The sequence below is a fragment of the Anomalospiza imberbis genome, chromosome 6 (assembly GCF_031753505.1).
Source record: "Anomalospiza imberbis isolate Cuckoo-Finch-1a 21T00152 chromosome 6, ASM3175350v1, whole genome shotgun sequence".
Taxonomy (NCBI): Eukaryota; Metazoa; Chordata; class Aves; order Passeriformes; family Viduidae; genus Anomalospiza; species Anomalospiza imberbis.
In genome coordinates, this window is record NC_089686.1 from 42178185 (window position 1) to 42204045 (window position 25861).

At 34.0% G+C, this 25861-nt stretch overlaps 1 protein-coding gene across 4 annotated transcripts in view; it reads left to right on the top strand.

Moving 5' to 3' along the window:
- The window catches only part of LRRC4C (leucine rich repeat containing 4C), a 486647-nt gene that overhangs the window by 365458 nt on the left and 95328 nt on the right, over nt 1-25861 (top strand). For 3 of the 4 annotated variants that reach the window (XM_068193738.1, XM_068193739.1, XM_068193735.1), the window contains one exon: nt 23138-23275. The gene's annotated coding sequence lies outside the window, so the exon portion shown is untranslated. Of the gene's footprint in view, nt 1-21806; nt 21952-23137; nt 23276-25861 lie in introns of those variants that run through there. The other variant, XM_068193736.1, reaches the window with a different exon arrangement.

A 25861-nucleotide genomic window follows, 5' to 3' on the forward strand; every position in this document is an offset into this window, starting at 1 on the left:
AAATTCATGAAATTATTTTTTCCATTGTCTTTCCTATCAGGTTACAGTCACTTGTGTAATGGAAATCAATGAGATTTTTTTATGTATGTGGTAAAAAGCTAATTACTAAAACACTTTCCTGACTTATGGGGTTATTTCTCTGAATACTTATATCTATATTTTGATCTATATGGATCTTAGTAGATGTTAAATCTCTAGTTTCCTTCAGTGAAACGTCCCTACTTGTATCTTCTTTCTCCACTCCAAAGCAAAAGCCATAGCAAAAGGGTCAGTAGTAGATGGTCTTAAATTTTGTTGATATGATAAACTCATATTTATTCCTAGAAAGATTAATAGTTAGGGACATTTTGTATGAAAATGATGATTCAGAGACCAGAATGGAAGTGTATCAGCAGACAATCAATGCTTTCTAATAATTTTTCATCCCTCAGTGTATCTGTCATGTAAGTGTTCATTTAATACTTGTGAATTTAATTTTTCTTTAATAGAAACTTTGTAATGGTTATTAAGTGGCTTAGGAGACTAATTCTCATAATCACAAATTAATTAAATAAATAGAAACCAGAAATCCATTGAAAACCAATTAGTTTTAAGTCTGTCAGTGCTATTTACATTACAGAAAACAAAGTTTATGCTTCTAAATAATTTAGGCACTTGAATATTTTTATGCTCTTTCATTGCTAAAAAGGAGACACAACATTTTATGGTATCACTTATTGAATATCTGATAAAGATTTATGTGTAATTTTTATTTTTTTTAAACACTTTATATGACTTAAACAACCATTCTACTCAGTAAATTTTAGGTCCAACAGGCATAAACAGTTGAGTAAATTCCTGTGTTCTACTTGAAGATACTTCAGTGTAAGAAAGCTCTGATTATATTGAGACCTCCAAGCCTCAAAAGCCTTACACATCTTTCCTAAAAAGGGCATGACTAATGGTGAGTTCTGAGTTCTGTTTACGAGTATATTACAAAGGGAATATAGCAAAGAAGAGTAAATTGCTAAAGAAGATCCTGGAATTGTCTGCGCATAAATTCCTTCCAGTTTTAATACTGATCTGATTAGTAGCGTGTTTGCAGGAAGCTTGCATGTTGCTCTTGTGACTCCTATTCTTAGATTTCTTAGTGGTAAAGTTCCAGATCTCACCAAGATGAAAGTGCATGAATGAACATCTGCCGCCCTTATAAACTTTCATTAGACATCCTCCCTGATGCCTCTGAGTGCAAGCCTGAGTATGGCCTTGGAGATGTATTATATGGGGCAGGTGGCCAAATTGAAATTATTTACTCATATAGCACAGATACCGTATTAAATCTACGTAAATCAGTCCCAATGGTACGTATTACAGAGGAGGGAGAAGAGAGCTGTAGCTTGATGTATAAAAATATTATATTGAATTATCTTATTAAAAATAAAAATCCTTAAGTGGGAAAATCTAAGAGTGGTAAACTTTAATACTAGTGTCCTAAAATAAGTAGTTTTATTTGCTATTTTTTGCATAAATGGAAGACATGTATTATGCTGCCAACTCTATATGCATCACAATATATAATGAATATATTTATGTACTATACACAGAATCTGTGTGTGAATTGCAACGTATGGGCTACATACAATGAGGGAGGAATTAAAAAAAAAACACTGTATGTTTAAATGTTTTGTTCTTGAGGGCTTTTGCTTTCAGAAATAAATCTGCTTTCCTCAGACATAAATATAACAAGTATTTTTACAACATTTTAAATCTTAACCAGAGTATTAGGATAACATAGAGCCCATTATGAAAAATGGAAATTAAAATACCTTATAAGTAATATTTTTAACTAATTCTTGATGCAAAAATGATATGGGTAGAGATGAAATGCACATTATTTCTTTAATAAGTTGCACATTATCTTCATCCAGTAATAGGAATTACTATAACTTTAACCAAAATAATATTTTCAGAAAAGCTTCTTCACAAGTAATGTGAAGGGGGGCTTTTTCCTAAAAAAAAAAGATGAATTTTTGATCTTCTTTTACATCTTAGGTCTTAGAATTTGAGATATATATATAACAGATGGGCAGGGAGGATTGCCATTGATTTTTAAATTTAAATCCGTTTAATGTGAAAAGGGATAAATATCAATGCATCCAATTTAGTATTTCCTATCTTTACTATGTAGCTTTATATTGTATTATCTGGAAACGTTAGAGTTGCAATATATTTGACAAAAATGTTATTGGTAGCATATATATAGCTTCGTATATCTTCTTTCTAAGCTTCTGGTCTAGTAAGAAGAAAGGTGAGGGCAGGATGACCCTCAATGAGAGGTTGCTGAAGGATCCTATTGGATCTGTATTGGGTATGACAGCATCTCAAATTAATAAATTCAGGTAATCCAGGAATATGAACCTGTTTGAAATTAATCCAGTTGTGATCTGAAAATGTCACAGATTTCATTGTACAGCTTGCTATTAACAAAAGTGTGCTTGGAACAAGACAAAGCATAGCATACAGATATTCCAGGACTTAGTCCATGCTTCTCTATCTAATTAATCAACTACTGTCTTTTGGAAAGCAAATAAATCAGCTCCTCAGAGAAATGTCTTCTTTTCTGTTTCACAAAGTACTTGCCCTGACTAAAACTCCACATGAAACTGTCTAACTCGTAGACAACAGTCAGTCTGCTTGGAGAGAAAGTCTGTAATTCTTATGCAAAATATCCTCCCACTCCAGAGTGGCTTACTGTGTCATTTCAGAAATCTGTCTCTAGTCTATGTATTTTAATGTCAATAGAATATACTTCTGTTTTTTATCCCTAAACGTTTTGGCAAACATGAAAGTGATCAGTTGACCATCTGATAGACTCAGTCAAGTTGCCTGTCAGACTTCTCAAGTTGCTGACTCCATCTGGTATGAAGTCAGGAAAACTGGTTGAAAAGAAGTTCTGATATTATTTTTTGACTCCGTAACCTTTTCAGTGAGTTCAAGCCATGAATTCAAACCAGCCATAAGAAAGGCCAGGTAATTACTTTGTGATAAGAAGAGCAGCACTGAAGGATTTGCCTGGGGCTCAGAACACTGATTGTCGGATAAAACTCAGCAAAGTCCATGGCCCCATAGCACTGCTGAGGCTGGACTGCTGTAGGCTAATATGCTTAGAGGAAAGGTCAGGCAGTTGTGGAAGCCTGAACAGCAGACTGTCTCTCAGCTCTGTGGCTGGCTGTGTTCAGGAACTGAGTGGGGAGCACAAAGGGATTGATTTAAATGAGTTAACTGATTCCTCTTTTCTTTAGGCCCACATTCCCCAGACATGTGAGCGGGTGTTTGTACTGTCACTGCAAACCACTGGAGCTCTAATGTGAGTCTCCTGCATAACTGGAGTAAGACATTAATATTGGATATCTCAGGCCCTGGGTCTAAAAGTTTTCTCCCATCCTTATTTCATGCAGTTACATTATAAGGAGTGTTTGGAGCAGGAAGAAATTATTTTTTTTTCTCTTCTACATGTTGGGTTATTTCTAGGAAAATAGTATTCTTGGTTACATCCTATTACATATTGGCCTCCCACCTGATATGAGTGGCTAATAGTTTCTACTGGCAACCACTGAAAAATCAGAGAAGCTTTTTAGCTTTGATTTATGAGGGAAGACAGAATAATACTCGGGAAGAACATAGCAGAGGTTTCATTTTCAGTAATTCTCATCTCTGCCTCATTTCATCTGAGTGCAGTTAGGAACACAGCCAGGTGACTTCAGCATAGCCACAGCCTTCAATAGTTGCTTTCACAAGCAGTGATTACACATGAAAGGATGGAGGACTGCTGGGATTCCTCTTAAATTTGTAAATACAGTAGCTTTCATTTACTTGAACATCCTGCTTTTGAGATTGTGTAAGAAGGATAGAGTAATTAGTAACACTGCCAAAAGTAGGTTGTCTTTTAAAACATGTCTCTACCTAATAAACATCCTTTATTACCAGTATTTCTAATTCACTTTTTTTTTTTTTTAATTAACTTAAAACTACTGCAAGATGTAAATATTTTTCACCTGGGAACAAATCTGTCTTCTAAATAAAATTAATCTATTGACTAGAATGCTCTCATAATCTGAAACTGCATTTATTTCTTAATCCTCTCAATCATACATTTAAATATGAATTGTGCAGCTAGCCATTACAGAAAAATAGTTGGAGGATGTTTGTCTGACTTTCAGGGTAATTCTGCAAGGTCCTCAGTATGCTATTTCAAAATGGCAGTTGGTCAGGGTTTTCTATTGCACCCTTATTTAATTCTGCTCCAATCATAAAAGCATTCTTCTTGAAAGGAAAAAATAAAAAGACAAAGGAGTTTATGAACCACTATTTTCCCTTTCAACAATCTCAGAGCTTTCAACCATTTCTGCATCTTGCATTATTGTTCTTCTCTATGCCCTCTTTCTTTATCTGAATCATAGGAGATATTTTAAAACCTACTGGAGTAGAAAACTACAAACTAAAGAAAACTTCCTTCTCTACTGCAATAACTGAGTCAGCAGGAATCCCTGTCTCTGGCTTCTTTCATGAAGTGTCTACATAAAAGACACTTCTCAAAACATCTTGGAAATCATGAAGTTGAGATCTCCTCCTATTTTGATGTAAATCACCAAACTGTCACCAGCAGGTAGTAGTTTAACTTCCAACCTGACTGGTGGTTGTGAATGTACCCAGAAAAACACTTTCAAATGGGTTAAGTAAATGAATGTTTATATTTCATATTTATTGTTCAGTCCCACTCTGGCTTTGCTTCTTGATTAAGTTTTGAGGGATGAAATGTTTCTGGTGTTTTTTTGGTTATTTCTTTGCCTTTAATTAAAAACTTATTTGGACCTTCTGTTGCCAGCTAAACTAATAACTTCAGTGTGAAAAATATGAAGAATCTTTAGTCCCTATAAAGTTTTTTGAGTAGAAATAAAGGTAGAATATGCATAAATCTTGTGAAGCTTCCACATATATATCAGTATTGCAGTTTTACTACTATCACTTCAACCTGGATCTCTGACAAATAACTATTTACTGGACCTACTGGAAAGATATTATTTGTATTCAATTTAGGAAAGAAATTGAAGTAAATATTTTCATATAAAAATAATATGGGCTAATGACAATAATAATCAGCAAGAGATAATTTGTATTTCATTGGAATCTTATTATTTGTGTTTTAAGTACATACATGTATACATGCATATACATTTATTTTCTCAGTATAAGATTGGAGCTCCACATAAATTTTAAACCTTTAGTCTCATTGCTTTGCCCTGACTCAGAAAACTTGCAATTCACTTGTTTGGAGAATCTGTAGATTACCTAAAATGCTTCTTCTGGGTAAATAATATGAGGGCAAGCAGAAAGGCACTGTTATGCTCCAGTGATTGGAGGTTTTTACTGTGTCAAAAAATCCATTGATTTTGTTTGCTTTGGTATGACCATGGATTTGCTTCTATATCAGTAGATGAAGTGACAAGATGAGTCTTTGAAATTGAAATAGCATGTCAGATAGGTTGTAGTTGTATGTTCATGGGAGATGTTACTGCCAGAGTAGAACATAAGAACATATGGGAAAAAAAAAAAAAAAAAAAAAAAAAAAAAAAAAAAAAAAAAAAACCACCAACAAAATTAGGAGGAAAAGGCTCTTGCATAAATATGAACATGGCCAGAAATGCTCTCTCAAAACAACAGAACTGTAACCAAAATAACTGAGGTCATGGTTTCACTTCTGTTGTCACCTCCAGGTTAGTGTATGGAGGTCATTAGCATTTCTTTCTGATGATGTCTGTGTGCAGGTACTTGCAGGCTCTGGTGCTCATGCATACACAGCAGAGGATTTAAAAAGCACTCTGGTGCCTTGAAATGACTTCTCGGAATGAGTGTCTCTGACAGTGCTAAATGTTTCCTAGCAGGGGAGTGCCATAGGCACTTTTAATAGAATTTAGAAGCTGATAGAAAGGCAAACTGTATGCTGAAAATCTGCTGTCTATCTGCAGCACAAGTCTAGCAGCAAAACCTTCTGACATTCAGTAAACCCCATAAGAGGTCTCCAGAGGGATTGCATCTAGGAGTTGAACCATAACCTTTTTCTCTATGAGCGTCACAGTCTGTGTCTCACTGCAAAAAATGCTGGCCAGTGCTTTAACTTGATGTTGCCTATGACATTGGCATCTTTTCCTTGAGAGGTAAGAGAAACATGCTAATCTATTTCATATAGACAATAAAGACTGCTGTCTTCTGGCTGGGATAGATGGAGTGTTTCCTCCCACTGGCTTAATAGTAGAGGGTTTTCTATAGTGTTGTCACTACATCAATATAATATACCCTCATCTATGAAATCATAATTGCTGGCCTGTCAGTCCCTAATGTAACTTGCTCGGTAAAAAATTATTCATGGTGGTGTGATTCTGAGGAGAAAAGTGAGTGCTGTCCTATTTGATGCAGGTGACTTCTAAGAAAATAATAGAATAGCATATAGATCTTTGTCTGCAGGTAGCTTTCAGCTCCCTGAAATTTTGTTAGAGACATTGGGAATGTTCCAGGAATAATTTTTATAGATATGTTTTTAATTAAATTCTGTACTGCTGAACTGAGAATAATCAACAATATTTATCAAATACTATGGGTGAGGTTTTTCAAATGTGAACTTTTGAAATTTTGAAAATATGGCTGACCTTGTTTTGCTGAAAGTTTCTGCTCCTGAAAATGAAGAAGGATGTATTTTTCCAGGTTGCAGTGTTGAGTACAAAATGAAGTATTTTGGTGAAGGAAATCAGGACATTATTCATTTCACTTATCCAGAGCAAAGATGCATCCAGAAAGTTACTTTGCAATGAAAGCCAAAATAGTTTTATATTATCTGCAAAGTTAATGTAGCAGTGTCTGACAAATAATTTCTGTGTGTATGTCATACAGCCACTGATCCTGGAAATCTGGGAGGATCCTTCTATCTGAGGCATTACTATTCATTAGAATAGAATATTAATTCAAATTCATAAAAATATAATATTTTACATTAAATGTTATTTTTAAAAAGAAATAATTATTGACACCAGTAACAATTTAGGCCATCCTTATGGTGCTGCTTGAATCAAGGCAGTCTATGAGACTAGATGATTCAGCTTCGTATATACTTAGAATACTTTTTAGTAAAATTGGAAAGCTTTGTTATTGGCCCATCCAGAGAATTTTCAGGACTTTAGGAAAAAGAAGTAACAACTCTTCCTAAATACAGAAGTCTACTTTCTTGTCTACTCTGGTGTAACTTGTAGTAACTGAAAGTGGAACAGCTGGATATCAACTCATATAGTCTAAATGTCCATGTACCAGTTGGTATTTACTTCTGCTTTAAGCCACACTCTACTCAGCTAAAAGTTTTTACCTATACATTCTGTTGTTTTGATTGTAAGGATTTGGAACATTTGCAGTCTCTTCTGTTCACTTTATAGTCAGTAACTTTTTCAGTTCTACCTATGCCAAATACTGCTCTGCAGCAGCTGGCTGTTCAGCTGTTTAGTCTCCCTGAGAGAATCTTGGTTTAAACCCATGACTAAGAATCATATAAAGATGTGTCCAAGACAGATGCCTTTGAACTTGCCTAACATTTGAGATGTGTATCATAAGGTCAGTCTACTTCTTAGAACTCTCCAAGTCATTTAGGCTCTCCTGGCCCAAGGAGGGTTTGAAGACATCACTTATCTCTGTATTGCATCTTGAGATATTCAAGACATAAGATTTATGGCATAATTTTTTTGCCACATTTGAGTCTTGCTGCTTCCATGCTTGTAGTTGTGAAAACCAAAACTATGCATGTGTCTTGAAAGAATAGTTAACAGCAGTAATGAAAAGCTGGTATATATACATGTACTTGGCTAAATGCACTGAATAGATTTCCAATAAGAAACAATATGAATTTTGGAAAAAAAAAAAAAACAAAAAAAACAGGCAAATTCTTACTGTTACCTTTCTAATGATAGTTCTCAGAAAAAAAATCCTAAATGTTAAAACAGGAGCATTTACCTTGTTTCTAAACTGAAATATTTCTCTTTGCCATTTAGAATTTTTTTTTCTTAACTGTGTCACAAAGGGGCTTCTACATCTTGGAAAACAGCATAACTTTTTATTTGGAAATGATGGGAAAATTTATCTATTCTGTGCTTAAAACAGCCATAGAACTTAATTGGTGGGTAAATGAATACTTTTTCATATATGTAAAATATGGGTTTGCTTAAAACCTATTTGAAATACGCATGTGTTTAGATTAAATTACACAAAGCTGTATGATTCCAGTATATTCTTTTGCTTATATACTAAAGATTTGAGTCCTGTGGTACTTCTGTACCCACCTAATATAGATAAGGTACACAGACTTACATTTTTTGAAGATGTAAAAATCAAGGACAAATGCTAAAAAATGTGAATATTACCAATATTATATTCGAATGAACCAATACACTTTATCTTATTTTTCTTATAAAAATGTTGGAGTGATAAAAATAAAGTTGGGGTAGCCTAGTACAGTTTTTGGTGGAATATGGCTATCCAAAATGGCAACGTGACTGTAAAATGAAGCTTAATACCTTTTCTTGTAGAAGGTAATGCAATTTGAAAAGCATCTTTTTGTTAGTAAGTACTTCTATTATTGGGCCACGGATCAAGCAGGCACTAAAAAGATGACCTGTTTATTACTGAAAAAAATATCCTCTCATTACAACACATTACAAAACATCCATGACTTTGAAAATTATTTGGTTGTTGCATCGTTCCATTTCATGGTAGAGGAATGTGCACAACACAGAACAAGTTTCTAAGGTATAAAAAATTTTAAATAGAAGCTTCACCTGGGAACTGGTCACACCATGTATTATATAAGAGTTGAATGATAATCAACAGTTGTTATTTTTGTGTGAACATTATTATTCCATTTATTTAAACAGAGAACATTTTTCCTATCTCCGTTTATCATGTTAGGCATTCAGTTGTTTGTCTTCATCATGTCATTGCTGCTTCACGTGTCCATTCCACATTACCATTCTATCCTCTTAAAAAGAGCAAAGAGTAAAGGTGAAGGGAAAGAATGAACAAGGAACTCTTACTGTTTTATACAACAGCTTTTATGGTGGGCTATTTGAGGGTTTTTTGTTTTTTAAAATTGTGTGTTCTGCCAATAGATTTAGAGAAAACAAGCCTTTTCAATACTCCTGTAAAATAACAGGGAGATGTATATTTTTTTGTTGCAGTCACCAGCATTTGAAAGGAAATCACCTCAAAATAATTGTAATATTGGTTGTTTTTTATCCTATTTATTGGATATGCTGTAAATATTTTCAATCCACTGAATGACAGCTAATGCCAAAGCAGTTTTTCTTTTTTTCTTAGCTTTTTATTCTTATATTTATCATCAGCCATAGTAGATGTCGCACATTTGTGCTGAGGGTTTCAGTACAAGTCTTACGAGGCTCATGCTAATGCTGTCTAGACTGTTTCTATTTAAATTGTGAGAATGTGACCTACTTTCATCTCTGTCACTGCATCTGTGGATTCTCCTATTCATGTCATATTAATTCGTCCAAGTTTAATCATTGTCCTGCCTCATTAGCTGGGCTTACGGGACACATATGGGAGACCTCAGCCAGGCCAAAACTCATTTCTCAGTCATGCCAAGAATGTGTCACTATGTTTATCATGTCCTTTGTGACCCGGTGATCCCAAATAAATATGCCTAGTAGTTATTATTAATGGTTGCTGAGATAGATTTCACAAAGTTTAAAAAAATCATGTTCACTCTTATGCATGCAGATGCAGCAACAAGAATTGAGTTTTAATGCTGACTGATTTTTTGAATACTGAATAGAAAAAAATACCTTTAGCTTTTCATCTGTAACTTCATGCTAAGTTTCATTACAGCTTTTGCCAGAATTTGTTGCCTTTTTTTTTTGCCTCTGTAAATGTAGAAATTTCTTTACTTTCTTCCGCTGCTATTTACTGTTTTTCCTGCTATCCATCAACTAATTAGTAAAATAGAAAGCATGTCAACGTAACTCACTAAAGAAACTTTACTGGACATAAGATATTTCAGGTAGCTGTTCATGAAGGCCACTGGATTTGTCAATTCAGTATTTAGATCCCCTGGAATATTTCAGCAATTTCATAGTGAAATTGCCTCAGACTTTTCTTAAAACAATGGAGTTTCAGATCTATTATTTTCATAAGCAGTACTGTTTTAAATAATAATCTCTTCATGGTATGGAACATAATATTTCTTAATTAAAGAAGAAAATAAAAATGTCTCAAGTTATCCAGTTAATAGATTAAGTTAAATAATAAAATTTCATTAACAACTTACTTGATTTTTCTGCCCCCCAAGCTTATCACTGCCTATTTTGTCGAATTAGGGATTGTTTTCATAGGGGTTGAAGAGTGAAATTATTGCATGGTAAGGTGGTAAATTTGGCTTTCTAACTTAGTTGCTGAAATGTTGAAGGCTGTGGGGAGTTAACGGTTCCATAGTGAGATTTAGTGGGTGTTTATTCATTTATTCTTCTTGTCATACTACAGTGAAGTTGAAAAACTGTACTTCTGATAAACAGCAATGTATGTGCAAGATCAGAAAAGTGTCCTGTAAGTTAGGTGATTAGGACCTGTCTGATGTAGAGCTTCAGAGAGATGATTCTGAAAGATCTGAACATCCCTTGCCTAATGAGATGTTCTAGGTGTGGTCAGTAAGTATCAGACTGTAATTAGTTGATGTACACTTTATCACTGGGATATAGGAATTATTCTACATAGAACTTGCTGCTAACTCATCTATAGGAGGTCTGCTTTATCTTAGCAGATGAAGTTGTCACCGTGCAAAGCTTCACACAGGAGCCATAGACTATTTTAAATTCCCAGGTAAAAGTTAAGTGGTTTGTAAGTGGTTGCTAGGCCTTCTGGGAAGTTTCTACACCACTGTGTTTTGTACTGTATATATCTTTATGAATTAGCATCTTTGACAGTAGGAGTAGTGTGTGGTTACTGAAATACAAACTGTGTTCAGCATACAGCTGTCTTCAGTACATGGCAGACAGTTGTCTTCATTACTGTGGTGTTCAAATTAAAGAAAAAGCAGATCATCCTAAAACTAGAGAATTAGAAAATTCTCATGCAAAATTTTTTAGAACTTCTGAATCTAAGTGCCTTTCACTGAGATAATTAATTATCCTCCTAAGGATTGTGGGGGGCTCTTTGATTTGTTTTTTTTTAGTTGTTTTGGCTTTTATGTTTGGAGTTTTTTTGTTTGGCTTTTTTTTGGAGAGGGTGGATGGGATTATTGGTGTTTGGGGATTTTTGGATGTGGAAATGCAGCTAATGTGAATATTTTCCCTATAAATAATTTTCAATATGAAACAGAGCTGCTATGAACATAAGTATCTCTTCGTGTTTGGACTAGATTTTCCAAAAGTGAGTGTACATTTGCAATTAGGCGTGACTCACACAGTATTAAAACTCTGCAGTGAATTAGTTTAATTGTATATAAAATGCGAGAAAATGTAAAGCTTAGAATAAGGTTTCTAATTGCAGAAGAAAAGCTTTCCTTCATAGTTAAAAAGCCTCTGTCATGTTAACATCACTGCATTGACTGAAGAAACAGGAATCCTTAAAGAATTTATTTACAGTTGAAAGTCCATCGACAGGAGAAGGGACTGAACCTGAACAAGGCTAAATGATTCATTCAAGGAGTTCAAGAAATCTGGGATTTAGTAGGACACTGAGGGGTTTCCTAATGCAAGCCTTGGATGCAAAGCTGTGGGGTATTTTTGAATACCAGAGCTCTCAAGACCCTGTTTGACCTTTGATTTATGACTTGCCACTTACAAAATTTTAACTGCCGGTTGGAAATATTATTCAAAAAAGTCATTGAGATGAACTCAATTATTTTGCAATTAATTTATTGATTAGAATTGTAGGTACTAAAATTTTCTGTTTAAAACCTAGTGGATTTGAGAATTGCATAGAACATAAGATATTTAGAATTATTTTCCTCTGTGCTTTTTTTTGGGAAGTACTCCTTGCTTCCTTCTTCTGTCAAGCACTCAGCAAGTGCACACATCAGAATCTTTTTGTAACATCCCAGAACAGCCTAGAATGGTTAAATTTACAAGAACACTTGTTTTCATTAATTAATTCTTAAAAGAAATCTGTAAAATAGAAAACCGATTCGACTTCAGTCCTGTATAGAGATGTGGCCTCCCTCACCAAAAATATCAAAGTGTCAGTGTGACAAATAATTTTTCTATATATGCCTATTCAGATGGTATGGCCTACATATTACATGCAGATTTTTGAGTTGTTTTATGATCAGTGATGATGTGAAGAGCTGAGTAACAGAATTTTTATTTTTCACTTTCTCTCCAGAGACATATTACTCATTAAAATTCAGTTACAGAGAGTATGTGGTCTTCTTACTATTTAAGATTAAAAAAGTCATGTATTGTAAGTGCTGAAAAGCACTGTAGGATGATACTCAGCACTAATGCTCTTATTAAAACCATCAATATACTTAAAGATATTTTCAGAGGGCAGTTTTTCTCTCTTAATAAAACCCACACAGACATTTTCATGGGAATGACAGAGACATCGTTGCATGCAATGGTTGTTTGTACTTTGTCATGCATCAACTTTGTCTCATTTCAAATGTAGAAGGAACAGCTGAAAATCATCTCTCTGAGTCACATACTGTGACATTTTTCCATCTTCATTTTTTGCTGTAATATTTATTGGTTTTTTTTCTCTCTGTCCTAAATTGCTGATCTAAATTACAAATATCTAGAAATATGGGTATCTGGAATGGATTGTTCAGATTATGTGAATTTAAGCAAGTGTGATTAAAGTGGTATGTGGTCTTTCATCCTTCTAAGACACAGTACTGTGTTTAATACAGAAGCTTCAGATGGGAAAAATTAATGGAAACCAGACAAAGAAAAAGTGGATGAAAAATCAAAATGTTAAGTACAGACAGAACCATCTGAATAACAAAATAATAGTTGTGCTACTAGAATGATTTGGGTGTCACTTAACACTGAATCTCGCAAAGCAATGAAGAATATGATATAGAAAATAACCCAGAAGTACTTGATGATATGGACAAAACACTTATAAACTGATTGACATCTTCACAAGTAGTTTTTAAATGTGTACATGGCAATCTTGGCAAAACAATTTTATATGAACAAGTTATTTCCTAAGGGCAGGTTGTGTATCTGTTAATAATTAGGATTTTGAGGTTATTTAAAGAGTTTGCATTTTAACCTTTGAGTTTGTGTAAAACTTCTTCATTTTGAAAGACAAAAATTATGAGTGCATACATGTGTATGATCTTCCAGCTAATCCTTTTAAATTCAAAATCAAAAAGAAAAAGTATACTCGTGTCAAAATAAATTAAAATTTTCTCTCATTTTCTTTCTATTAAAACCAATTTTGAAAAAATAATTTCAGAACAAAAGGCACATTGTTTGATCTTGTATGCAGTGTTTTGCCTTTGGATTTCTGAGGACTTTAATGGAATTTGAAATTCAGCTTCAAAAAGGAGCTATTACATATCTTGGCAATAAGGAGAAAGAAGGTCTACAAAAACTGGCATTTCAGAAAGAACTGAAACAAGTGACATTGAAAAGAAGAGAAGAATGAGGTATGGAAGTGGCGTAAAAATAAAAGTTTTCAGCACATGAGAAGTTGTTGCAAACAAGGGCAATCCATGCTAAATGTGGGCAGGATATGTTTGTTTCTGTAGGATATGGGTTTATACTGTACCACATTTTTCCATGTTGTTATTGGAAATCTCATTCTAATATAGACACTGAAATATTGGACCATAAGGTAGTAGAATATCTATTACTAAATTCTTCCTAAGAAATGTAGAGTGCTCATCAAAAAGGATGACAACCTACCTTGTGAGAGAAGGTAGAATACTAAAAAAATTACCTGCTTGAAGGAATTAATTTTCTAAATATAAAAAAAGGATAGAGGGCTTCTAGATTCAAGGTAAAGTTTATTTTAACATTCAAACCTCATAAAATTACTTTATTTATAAATTTTATTGTATCTTTGGTATTGGTATTCAAAGTATGAACCTGTTCTTTGTTTAGAAATGGCAAACAGACTGGTTTGCACTTGAAAATATTCATAATATATTTCTAGTATTTACAGCCTGTCTTCAGACTTTCAGAATACAAAACAGCAGTGATTTTCCCATAGATTGCAGAAATGAGTTGTTTTCCTCAAACAGAAAATATAATAAATTAATTTAACTGGTGGCTTAAAATTATGGAAGTGACTTTCAAGAGGTAAACATACTGTTTATGGTTATGTGGGAGTCAGTCCATGAGAAGTAACTGCAAGAATATCACAAAATCACGCTGAGCTAAATATTCTGAAATTTTTGCTAAGGGAAATTAATTGATTTTTTCCCCCTGTAACTTACTTCATATAGACAATTAAAGCATGGCAAGTCCGACAAGTAGATGTGTGAAAATCAAAGGTTTTACTCCAATTCTAGTGGCAAGGTGGCTATTTGTGGCAAATTCAAGTGACATTAGAATTTCTTCATTTTGTCTTGTACTTTTCTAGTAGCTTGAGAATTATTCAAGGTTGAATTGATTTGCACGTATCAGGATTTAAAATAAGCCTGAAAAATGCAGGCATAAAATATGTGGGTTTTAATTTAAGGTCATACAAATACAAATGTTTGGAAAAATCTGTGTGCAACCACTTTTTTCTGTGAAGTGACATAGCAACAGATTTGAGTATTATTAGAGTGGTTATTGAAGGCAAGGAGAAAATCAAGAGTTGACTCATGTATTGTTGAATTTACCTGGAATGGGGAACATACAAGTTTATTTCTCTTTGGTGATTTGAACATTTTGGAACTAGAATCACAATCAAGGTTAATGTGCAGTTTGAAGAAATTGTGGCTACATATTCTTAGAGCTAGTAATTTTTTTTTCCACCACTCCTCCAGTTTTCTTCTGTTGCTGTAAATTAAGCTACATTTTTGCTTTAACTCATACAGGTGCCAAGAATGATTTATAATAATAAGTGTGCAAGTTAGTCTTATTTTCTTCTATCAGCTGTGTTCTGGAGGAGATACAGGGGTTTTATAACTGTCTATTATAACTGTCTTTTACAGTTATAATTTTTATTTTTGAGGAATAAACAAAAGCAATCACTCTTGCTTTTTTTTAAGACTTCATATTAATTTTTTTATTATTACTAACAGATATTTTAAGAGTTGTTGACAACGCATCCTAACTCTTTAAATAACCTATTTAGTATAATTCATATGAAAACCAGTAGACATAGGTGAAAACATCTCTCTGCAATCTCCCAGATAGTCTTTCACAAGTCTGCTGTCATATCTTATATACATGAAGAAAGGTATCCATAGCCAGAAGTGAATTCTGCTGCTTCAGTCTCCCCTTTATCGAAATCTGTACAGGGTAAGTTCCTTGATGAAACTGTGTTACATAAATCTCCTTTACAATACACAGTTGTTGTAAGCAGGTAATGAGATAATAAGGAAAAAATTTCATCTCCTTTTGCTCTAGTTTTTTCATCAGCTGGTTTTGTTTCAGAGGCCTTGATGCTTTGATAGTGCTGGCAGGCAGCAGAGGAAGACTGGCAGTGAGACATCTCCATTGCTTGTCTGAACTTTGGCATAAGAATGACAGTTGTCAGGAAAAAACTGGACTTATATGCTGATCCCTAGTTGATTTTTCATGTATTCTGATAATTTATTTTTCTCTATCCTCATATGATATCTGTTAAATTTTATCAGTATCGCCAAGTTATTTTCTCTAAGTTAATATATACAGCTATATTTGCACACAAAATTATTTTTACTCTGCTTGTATGGGGCAGAAAAAATAAGTATATGTATATACACATATGTATGTATTATAAAACAAGAATAGCTGACAGTCACTTTATATAGGTGGATAAATAATATAGAATCATAGAATATTCAGAGTTGGAAGGGACCCACAGGGGTCATTGAAGTCCAACCTTTGGCCCTGCAATTCAGCTTTTCTTATGATAGTAATTCTGACAAAGTCATTGTGTATACTTGCTTGAGCAGGTCCAGTAGGAAATCTTTCTAATCTTTAGAAATGTCTGAGAATAAATCCTTGGTGCACATTTGGCCTCCCGTTTCAATGAACATGTACCATGTTTGACCACAAACTGTCTTATGCATTCACAGTTTTTTCCAGTATCATTCAAAAGCAGGATCTTTTTATAATCTCAGTAAATCTCTTTCTTAGTATATTCATATCCAAAAATCACCTATGACTAAATCTTGTATTATATATGATTTTATTTCAGTTAAATATTTTACTTTAAGCTTACATATCAGTGTATTAGAAAAACCTTTATATACTTTTTATCAAGATTTTAAAACTTGCTGCATTTTGTCTTTCATGAAATGTCTTTTTAGTCTGACTTCTAATAATTCAGAAACATATGCCATATCCAATAATAGTATAAATTTATGTAGACTAAATTAGGCCAGTTTCATCTGGAATGATCCAGTGTAATTTGAAATGGAAAATACAGCTTCTTCTGATACACTTGGGTAAAAGTTATACTGTACCAGTTATACTTTGTGTATTTGAAAGACTGGGATTTGAGATTAACATTTTTATGTTGGATAATTCCTTCTAACTTTATTTTCAATAGTGAATATGTCCAGGACACCAAAGTATCACAAGGAACAGCAGGATATTGATAAAACTCAGAGAATCAAACCAGATGTCCCACAGTTCCCTGCTGACAAATTTGCATAAAGATCATCACTTCTTTAGCTGATAAACTTGTTGAGGTACTGGAGATACAGGTGCTCTCTCTTCATTCTTTATTCCTTGATCCCACTCTTCTGGTTTTAAGGTTGCCTTTTCAATAGTTTTATTTAACATTTGAAAGTATAATATTTTGTTCCTTGTTAAACATTTCTAGTGCATAGATTAGCAGAGCGGGTGCTACTTACTCCTCTGAGATCACGCAGTATGTTCCCATTCAATAGACATTGATTACCAGCATTGCAATGGTGAATTCAGTTCCCAGGACAGCATAGGCAACATTCTCAGCAGTTCTTCTCTCACTGTAGCTTCCAGTTTTCATATTAGTAATAGAGGAAAAAGCCCTAAAACTCTGGGGTGGTTAGAAAGCCGGTAAAATATGCCAGCGAGATTGTGGGCTCTTGTAGGTGCTGTCTGTCTCTGCTGGATGTGCCTTGAGATTCTTGCTTTAATCAGATATATTTTTAAGCAGGACACTGGACTGGATGACGCCTTCCCTGCCAAAATTATGACTCTGTAATTTAATTTGTCCCTTGTAAATATTAATGGAAAAAAAAAAAAAAAACAACAAACTAACTACAAAACAAAAGAGAACACCAACAAAACCCAGACCAAGAATGTTCTAGGAAGAGCATTACATTCTGCAACAGTATCTTTCCTCTCTTCTTTGTCTTTAACTTCCTTGGTTGTTCAATAAAAAGTGTAAAGATGAGGTAGTTTTTATAAAAAATTTGGCAGAAGCTGTCAGAAAACAATTGTGAACCATATGAAAAATTAATTATACATGGTGCAGTGCTTATTGAAAGAAATTGACTTTTTAATGAAGATATGAATACATAAATCCTTTCTAGTTTACATTTTTATATTCACCCTGACCTTCCCATATCGCCTTTGCCCTCAGCCATGTTGTTCTAAATTGCTTGCTTACTGTTCTCAAATTGTTCAGTGAGTTAGGAAATGGTCACACAATAAGGAACATGTTTTGTAATGCTTAGACCATTAAACTCCTGATCAAGTTAGAAAGTTTTGTTCAGGTCCTTTGACATCATTGTCTTTGGAATAATGCTAAAAAGTGATGGTGACATGATGGTGACATTATTGTCTTTTACCTACTAAAGTTTTGAAAGAAATTGAACACAAATCCCAATTCTTGCTCTTGATGTGTATGTTCTGTGTGGTTCTGCTGCAAAACACCTACTAGAAGTTTTGAGGCTGGTGCATTTTATAGGTATGTGAGATGATTCCTATACATGAATTGTAGACACACTGCAATGAAAAGACCTGCATCAATACAACTTAACATGTGGGTGTTTTGTTCATTGAAAGGTAATACGTTTACAAGGTTTTATAGATAGATAAATACTATATTGTTACTAAATAATTGACATTCTTGATAGGCGAGCATGATAATTAGTTCCTCTTAGTAGTTTCCCAGGAAATGCTCTGCGCCTCAGTCATTAATACTCAAACTCATGGTCTAACAAGGAAAATTACTGTGTGATTTTATCATATTATCAAATGTGTTCTAAAATAAATATCATGAGTGAAGTATAGATTAGGTTTGGAAGTGCTGATACTAGCTGCCTGAAAGTCTCATGAAGGGTTGGTTGCAATATCATTACAGTAATGTTTTCTGACCTGGTAAGACTGTTTGAGGATTCTCTGAATTTCTGCTAAAGCCTGACTTTAAAGTCAAGCAAAACCAAAATCCCTAAACAGAGACCGCTACTGTATGTGGGGAAAGAAAGCAGAAAGAAGCAGGAAAATTGATGAAGTTATCTCAATATTGCAATAATTTTAAAGATGGGCCTGGAAAATAAACTTGCACATTGTGATTTCATTGTCTGCAAATATTCAAGGAAGCAATTTTTTGTCAGAAAAAATTTGACAGATTTCTGTTAATAAAAGCTAATTTTCAAATACATAAAAATTGAGTTTGATTTTTTTATATCTATAACTTGATAATTTCTTATTCAAGAAATTCAGACTGCCTTCTTTGTCTAATTGAATAATTTGTTTTGTGTATTTGTATTTATGTTTTTGAACCTGATGCTTATATCTGATTTCCTTACTTTGCTCTTTTCATTCTTCCTGAGTGATTTTAGGCTTTTCTATTTGTGCTTTCTCTAACCCTGCAGATTCTACCTTCTCTTTATTAACCTTTTTTCCTCAGTGCAAAGCACTGTGCTGACATTTGTACCCATGCAACTATTTGAGCATTTGACCTGTTCTTTGTTCAGATCACTTTCTCCACAATTGATATATATCACTGGATATTTAGTGACTACTTTGCATACAGAATTCTAACTCCACCTCAGGAAGCCCTTTTAGATATGTCTCCATTTGCAATGGATGAATTTTGTTGATTGTTAGTAACCAGTTGATGATCCCCTTGCTTGTGTTGCCAGATCCGTTTCACAAAGAGCAGTAAACTTGTGCCTGGATTGTTACAGAGGTATTTTCCCCAAATGACCTGTGCTTCTGCAGCCCCTGTCAGTGCTGTTCAGCACTGATAATGTGCATGCTCTCTGCTGTGCATTATGACAGTCTGAGTGACATGCTATGCAATGAATAATAATGTGTCATAGCTGCAAGTAGTTAGAGCTTCCCTCACTTCTAGCACCTTGCCTAATGTGCCTCTCCCACACACTTTTGTGACAAAGGGTTGAGATATATTTATATACTTGCTCTCATTTAACCAAAGCAGAAATTCTTGTCATTCTAGAGCTTAGCATATAAGGTCTTCATCAGCATAGTTGCCCTATAAATATCCCACTTAAATACTTTAGAGAATAAAATCCCAAGGATGGGCATGGATATAATACAGAACTAGCCCAGAGAAAATATCAATCACTTTGCTGAAGTGGGAATGTGTAAAACGCAGGTATTTGAAGTTTTTTGCAGCAAGGTACAGAAGAGGTATGTCAAATGTTTTCCCTGTCTTAGTATTAGCATATTCTGGAAATAAATTCCCATCTGTGAATAAATTGCCTAATGCATATTCTCTCTGCATAGAATTGCCCCAGTAACTATGACAAGCTGCAGCTTGTTTTGAGTTTTTAGGGGTTTTTTAACTGACCAGCAGGCTTAATGACTGACTCATATCTTGCCATGTACTGCCTCCCACCTAATACCATAGTGACAAGCTGCTCGTTTTCTTCTGCCCAAAAGAAATAAGGAATAGAAATTAAGTCTTTCCAAAAATGGGATAGTCATCAATATCGGTATGATTAAACTGACCTGGATGATGCTGACTACCTGTAAGATATACTCCTTACCCCTTAAAGGTTACACATGGACCTTAAACATTTAGCACCTATTAATTTCTGTTATATTAACAAACAAAAAAATAGTATTCTTTTCTGGAAGGCTTCTAAAGATGAAGACATATGGGAGTTAGCTGAGTAGTGCATGTAGACAAAATCTGTAAATCACAGAATTTTCTAAATCCACATGTTTAAGCACCTTTTAAAATATCTCTTAGAGATCTTGTTCATATAATAAAGTCAGGTTCTGTGATGCTCTGATATTGCTCAGAAAATTTTACATTGAAGAATTTCAGCAAGTGCAAGTTCTTTTGTGAACAATAAGAATTTCTGATCTTAAACACATTAATTTAATAGGAACAATGCCAACGTTGCTCTGCCTACAAACAAACAGAAAATCCTAAACTGTTGAGTTCAATCTGCATCGATCTCTCTAAAAGTACATATTTTCTAATATCTAAAATCTAGTTTATTTTTAAATATATATCTAAATTTTGTCAATTGTTTCTCACACATTTTTGAATGTTCATTTATATAAATATCTATTCCTTAAATCTTTCTGACCATAAAACCTCCATGTCAATTACATTTAAACATTAAAGCATTTAAACATTATCATTTGTCATTTTAAACATCTATGTACATAAGTTATGTATCTCAAAAAAAGGCAGAAACAAAGCAACTTTTGATTCTTCTATCTGCATTAGTCATGCAGGAAAAGAAACAGAAATTTCCATACAATTCTGTGATTTTCAATATATGTGGGAATTCTTGAAAAAATGCTAAGGGAAAATAATTCTGTAAAAAAGATCACTTTGGAACCACATATTTATTGCTTCTTTTAATATCAACAAATAACAAATGATAGATTTCTATTTTGTTTGTATTTATTTTCCTAAAAAACTGAGAGCAGGAACATTAAATAAAAAACCGAACTGATTTGTCTTTAATTATCATATTTCTTGGGACAGGTTTTAATATGAAATTGAAACAGCTTTGCAGCCTTAATTTTTTCAGAGATTGCATTAAAATTTTTCTTTGAACCTCATATTTTCTTCTAAATTTCTCTTTCAGAAAAGAAATGCTAGTAAAATGTATTGTATGTGCTTTAGTATTATAGATGGTTAATTCCTGCTTCCAATTCTATGCCTTCATGGATGGAGTTACTAAATGTGTTTTCCAAAAATGATGACTCATTTTAGTTGGCTCATCTTTGGAGAACACATTTTAACTGGAGCTGGATTTAGCAAATATTGCTGTGCTGCTTTTGAAAATAAGGCCCACTTGAAACATTTTAAGTGAAAGATGATTTCCCTTGACCTCCTGATTTTTACAAAATGTATTTTCCATTAAGTTTTGAAGAACTTTTGGAAATTTATCTTCAGCGTCTTATTCTAATTTTCTTAATATTAGCCCTTCTTATTGTTCAAAGACTACCACTACTGTGATTTTTCAAGCCAGTAGGGCTCCTTATCTCTTATAGATTTTTTCATATTTTATACTTCCACTGACATGCACAAAGGAGTGTAAAGCACATACAATTTAAAGGAAATGCAGCCTCAGTCTAAGCTGTGAGAAAAGTGCAAGGAGAGAGAAATAGAAGATCTGAAAAACCAAAAAGCATTTAGTATAACTCTGGATCAAATCCAGACTTCTGTGCATCACTTCTTGTGGTTTGTTTGGTTTTTTTCCCACACTCAAACAATTTATAATAATCATTATGTGCAGCTTCTTAAAACAATGTTTCAACCCTTACAGGTGTTTTATGCTGTTCATCACCAGAAGTAATCCTCTCAACAAGAAACTCTTCCCTAGACCTTGAAGATCAGATGTGATTCAGTAAGGTGAGTATTGATTAAACACTGTACCATTCCACCTGGGAATGAAGTTCAGAGAGTTTATAGGAAAACTTAGCCTAAATTATCGTTGAATAAAAAAAAAATGTTTATTAATACAATAAACATAAAATATTTGGAATAATAAAATAAAAATATTTTTAAAGAAAATAAATACTCTTTAAATAATCATTATTCTTGCCATCACATTCACCACTTCTGACTGACAGCATTTCTTCTAATTAAGATGTCTAACGTGGGGTAAATAAAGAATGAGTAAAGTTCTTAACCACAGATTTTTTAAGAACTTTTTGAAGGATCCTGCCTTGATGGGGACAAAGAAGTTTATTCATATTAAACCTATTTCCTCTCATTGTCCTCAAAATATAGAGTTACCATTTCCACTTGTAACATTTCCAGGGCTTAAGTGCAAATCCAATGAAAATTGGTCTTGGCTATTCTTCTGCTTAAACTGCTTTATGAAGTGAAAGTTATGGAACAATCTGTCGCGGAATGATTTTGTATTCTTTTTAGAAATGACACTACAGTGAACTAGACAGACTACTGGTCTGTTCTGGAGTGGCAGTAACCCAGTAAATTCCAAAAGAGTTTCAAGAGACTCATCATTGTCTTGCAGTGTTTCATCCATCTCTGTAAGATGATACTGAAAGATGATTAGGTATTTCATATGCTCTTTAAATGATGTAGAGTTTTAATGTTTTTGCGGAGATAGAAGGGAGAGTTGAGCACCTGATGAGAAAATTCAGAGAAATTAAGGCTGAAAAGTAATTTTTTAAGTAATCTATACCACAGTTCAGAACATTTGTGAGTATAAATACAGTTATTCTTGCCTTTGTTCATTTCTAGGTCCTAAATTATTCCCTGACTTCTCATCCATCTAGTTTAAGTCAACATCTGTCAATGTACATTTATATTACAACACGCTCAGGGATCTTAAATTATTTAATATAAAGTATTGACTGCTAGGGTACAGAAAAGAATGATAATTATTTAGAGGGATGGAATTTTTTACCCTATTTGCTACATTATATTTTCCAATCTGCCTTGCCTGGTGTAGTGCACATCGTGGTGATTATGGGTTCAGGTGATGCACAGACACTACTGGAAGACTTTACTCTCCCTAAATAAATCTGAGTCCTTCCTGTTTAAAACATGCATTATTTCCATTTTACAGGTAGAGGGGCAGGCGTGGAGGTAAGCAAAGTGTCCATCTTGAGATCATGCAAAGACTCTGGAAATACAGTTCCAGGGAGTCCTGGCTATAACACTTTTGATGTCCACATCACTAGCAGCAGTCCTACAAGCACCAACGGTAAGAAATCAGGTCCTTATATAACATGCATTATAGTATTTCCATTTGAATCCATTTGAATTTAGACAAATCTGGAAAAAAAAAGAGAATAAGTTTACTGGTGGCCAAGGTTGAGCCATTAGTAATTTAAGGAAAAAAAAAAAAAAAAAAGAAAACGAAGTCAGAAAAGAAAAAAATCACTATGAAAGTATGGAGGTTTTGTTCATATTGACAAATGAGGATGAAGTGAAAATTTTTTCTCATGTAAAGATGATTCCTCAATGTTGGACATAGAAATAGAAGATGCTGAAGATATTTAGCTGAAGTAATTTATTTTATATGTACCTGAAAAGAGATCTTGAAAATTAAAGTTATCCCCTTTGGAAATGTTATTTATCCCTCAAAATTTTCTTATTTTCTCTATTTTGACAAATGGCCCTTTCTATGCAACGTTTATTTTCCTTCCCAGTTTATTGAAAGCTGTAGCGTTCTTTGCATGGCTAAAGCAAACCATTATGCTTTTTGTGATAAAAATTTAGAGTTCTTGAATGTTACCTTTTCTTTGGCTCAGAAGTTAAATTGTAAATCTTTTCCCTGTATCAGGGTTTCACTTTAAATGTATGCTAAACATAAGGACAAGGTAGGAAAATATGGTTTCTAGGTTGTCTCTCATTAAAGTTTTGAAGCATATGTGGTTAGGATTTAATTCTCAATATGTGGAAATTGTATTTTCCAGTCACAATAACTCCACAGGAGAAGAAATTAGGATGTCTGATACATTCATCTCTGTGTCAAAGTATCATATTTTTCTATTTAATATTCACTGAGGGAAAGGAAGGCTGTCACACTATAAAGATATTATTTCCAAACAGATGGATCATTCCTGCCCAAGTCTAGTTGTCTATATTCTTAAATTTTACATTCTCAAAAATTCAATTTAAAAGAAACAGTCCTCCTTTTTCACTCTACTAGCATTTTCCCATCTCAATGATTATATAATTGTGTGATTTAGAAAACCAAATACATATCATTTGGGGCATGGATATAAAATGAAGAATGCTCGATTCTCGTTTACACCTGCATTAATCTCGAGATGGTCCATTGAAATCAAAGGAGTTATTCCTCCCTATGGAATGAATTCACAACAGCTTAATGTCAATGGCGCTCAGTCCTGGAAAGGAGAGAATTCTTCTCAATCCGAATTCTAAGCTTGAAATTAGTGGCATAAGAAATTCACAGGATTTGGGTACTATTCTCAGAACTGTTATAGAATGAAAACACTTGAAATTTATATGTCCTGGTCAGAATTGCAACACAGTTCCAAGAGCTGAATTAGGAAATCTTTACTTTTTTTCTGTTAGTAGTTTTTCTTTCTCATATTTTTTTCATCAAAGCATAATTCATTTCAGAAAACAGAAGTGACCCTCTGCTAGTGCAGAGTTGAATGCTAAGCACATAACTCTCCCAAGCCCACAGTGAATAAGAGAAACTAAAAGCACTTTAGAAAAAATATTTTTACCAGTTAAGTGTGAGGTTTCTTGTTTTCCTTTTATGTTAATACTTCTAGAGACTGTTAAATTGCAGAATCATAGAATACTTGAGGGTGGAAGGGACGTTCTGAGGTCATGTAGTCCATCCCCACTGCTCAGGCAGATTCACCTGAGGCAAATTGCCTGGTGCCATGTCCAGATGGCTTCTGAATATTACCAAGGGGGGAAGACTCCAGAACCTCCCTGGGCAACCTGTGTCAGTGCTCTTACTGTCATAGTAAAAAATAGTAAAAAATGTTTAATGATATTCAGAGGGAATTTCTGGTCTTTCAGTGTGTGCCCACTGCCTCTGGTTCTGTCACTGGGCACCACTGGCTCCAGCATCTTTGCACCCTCCCTCCATGTACATGTAGACATTAATAAGATTCTACCGAGCCTCCTCTTCTCCAGGCTAAACAGTCTCAGTTCTTCCAGCCTTTGCCCATAGGAAAAATGCTCCAGTCTGTTGTCTTCATGCTGCCTTGTTGGACTCTCTCCAGTCTGTCCATGTCTCTCTTGTACTGAACAGTGCATATCTGGACACAGCACTCCAGGTGTGACCTCTCTGGGGCCGTGCAGAGCGGAAGAAACACCTCCCTCCACCTATTGGCAATGCTTTGCCTGATGCAGCCCAGGATACCATTAGGCCTCTTTGCAGCAAGGGCATGCCTCTTGATCAGCATGAGGAATTGGTTTTGTCTCTGAATAACAGAAACTTTGACAATATATGACTTAGTTCCATAAGGAGAAATTCTAGAAAGTCTCTCTAAACAGCAGTCTGTTTTCAGTCATGGATGTTTAATATGGAAGATGAAAATTTGTACAAATGTACAACAATTCTAAATTTGGCTTATTTACCCTACTGTATAAGGAACATACAATAAACATACAGAAGGTTTGAGAATGTGGTTCCCTTCAAATGTAAAAACAAAACCCACCATTTAGTTCCATCTTTATCAGAAACAGTTGTTATTATGATTTTTTGGAGAGTTTAGTTTATTGAACAGTCAGGTACACATCCCTGTGCCAAAATCATGTGCTGTGATTTTATCCAGATTTTTCTGGAAGGAAGATATCT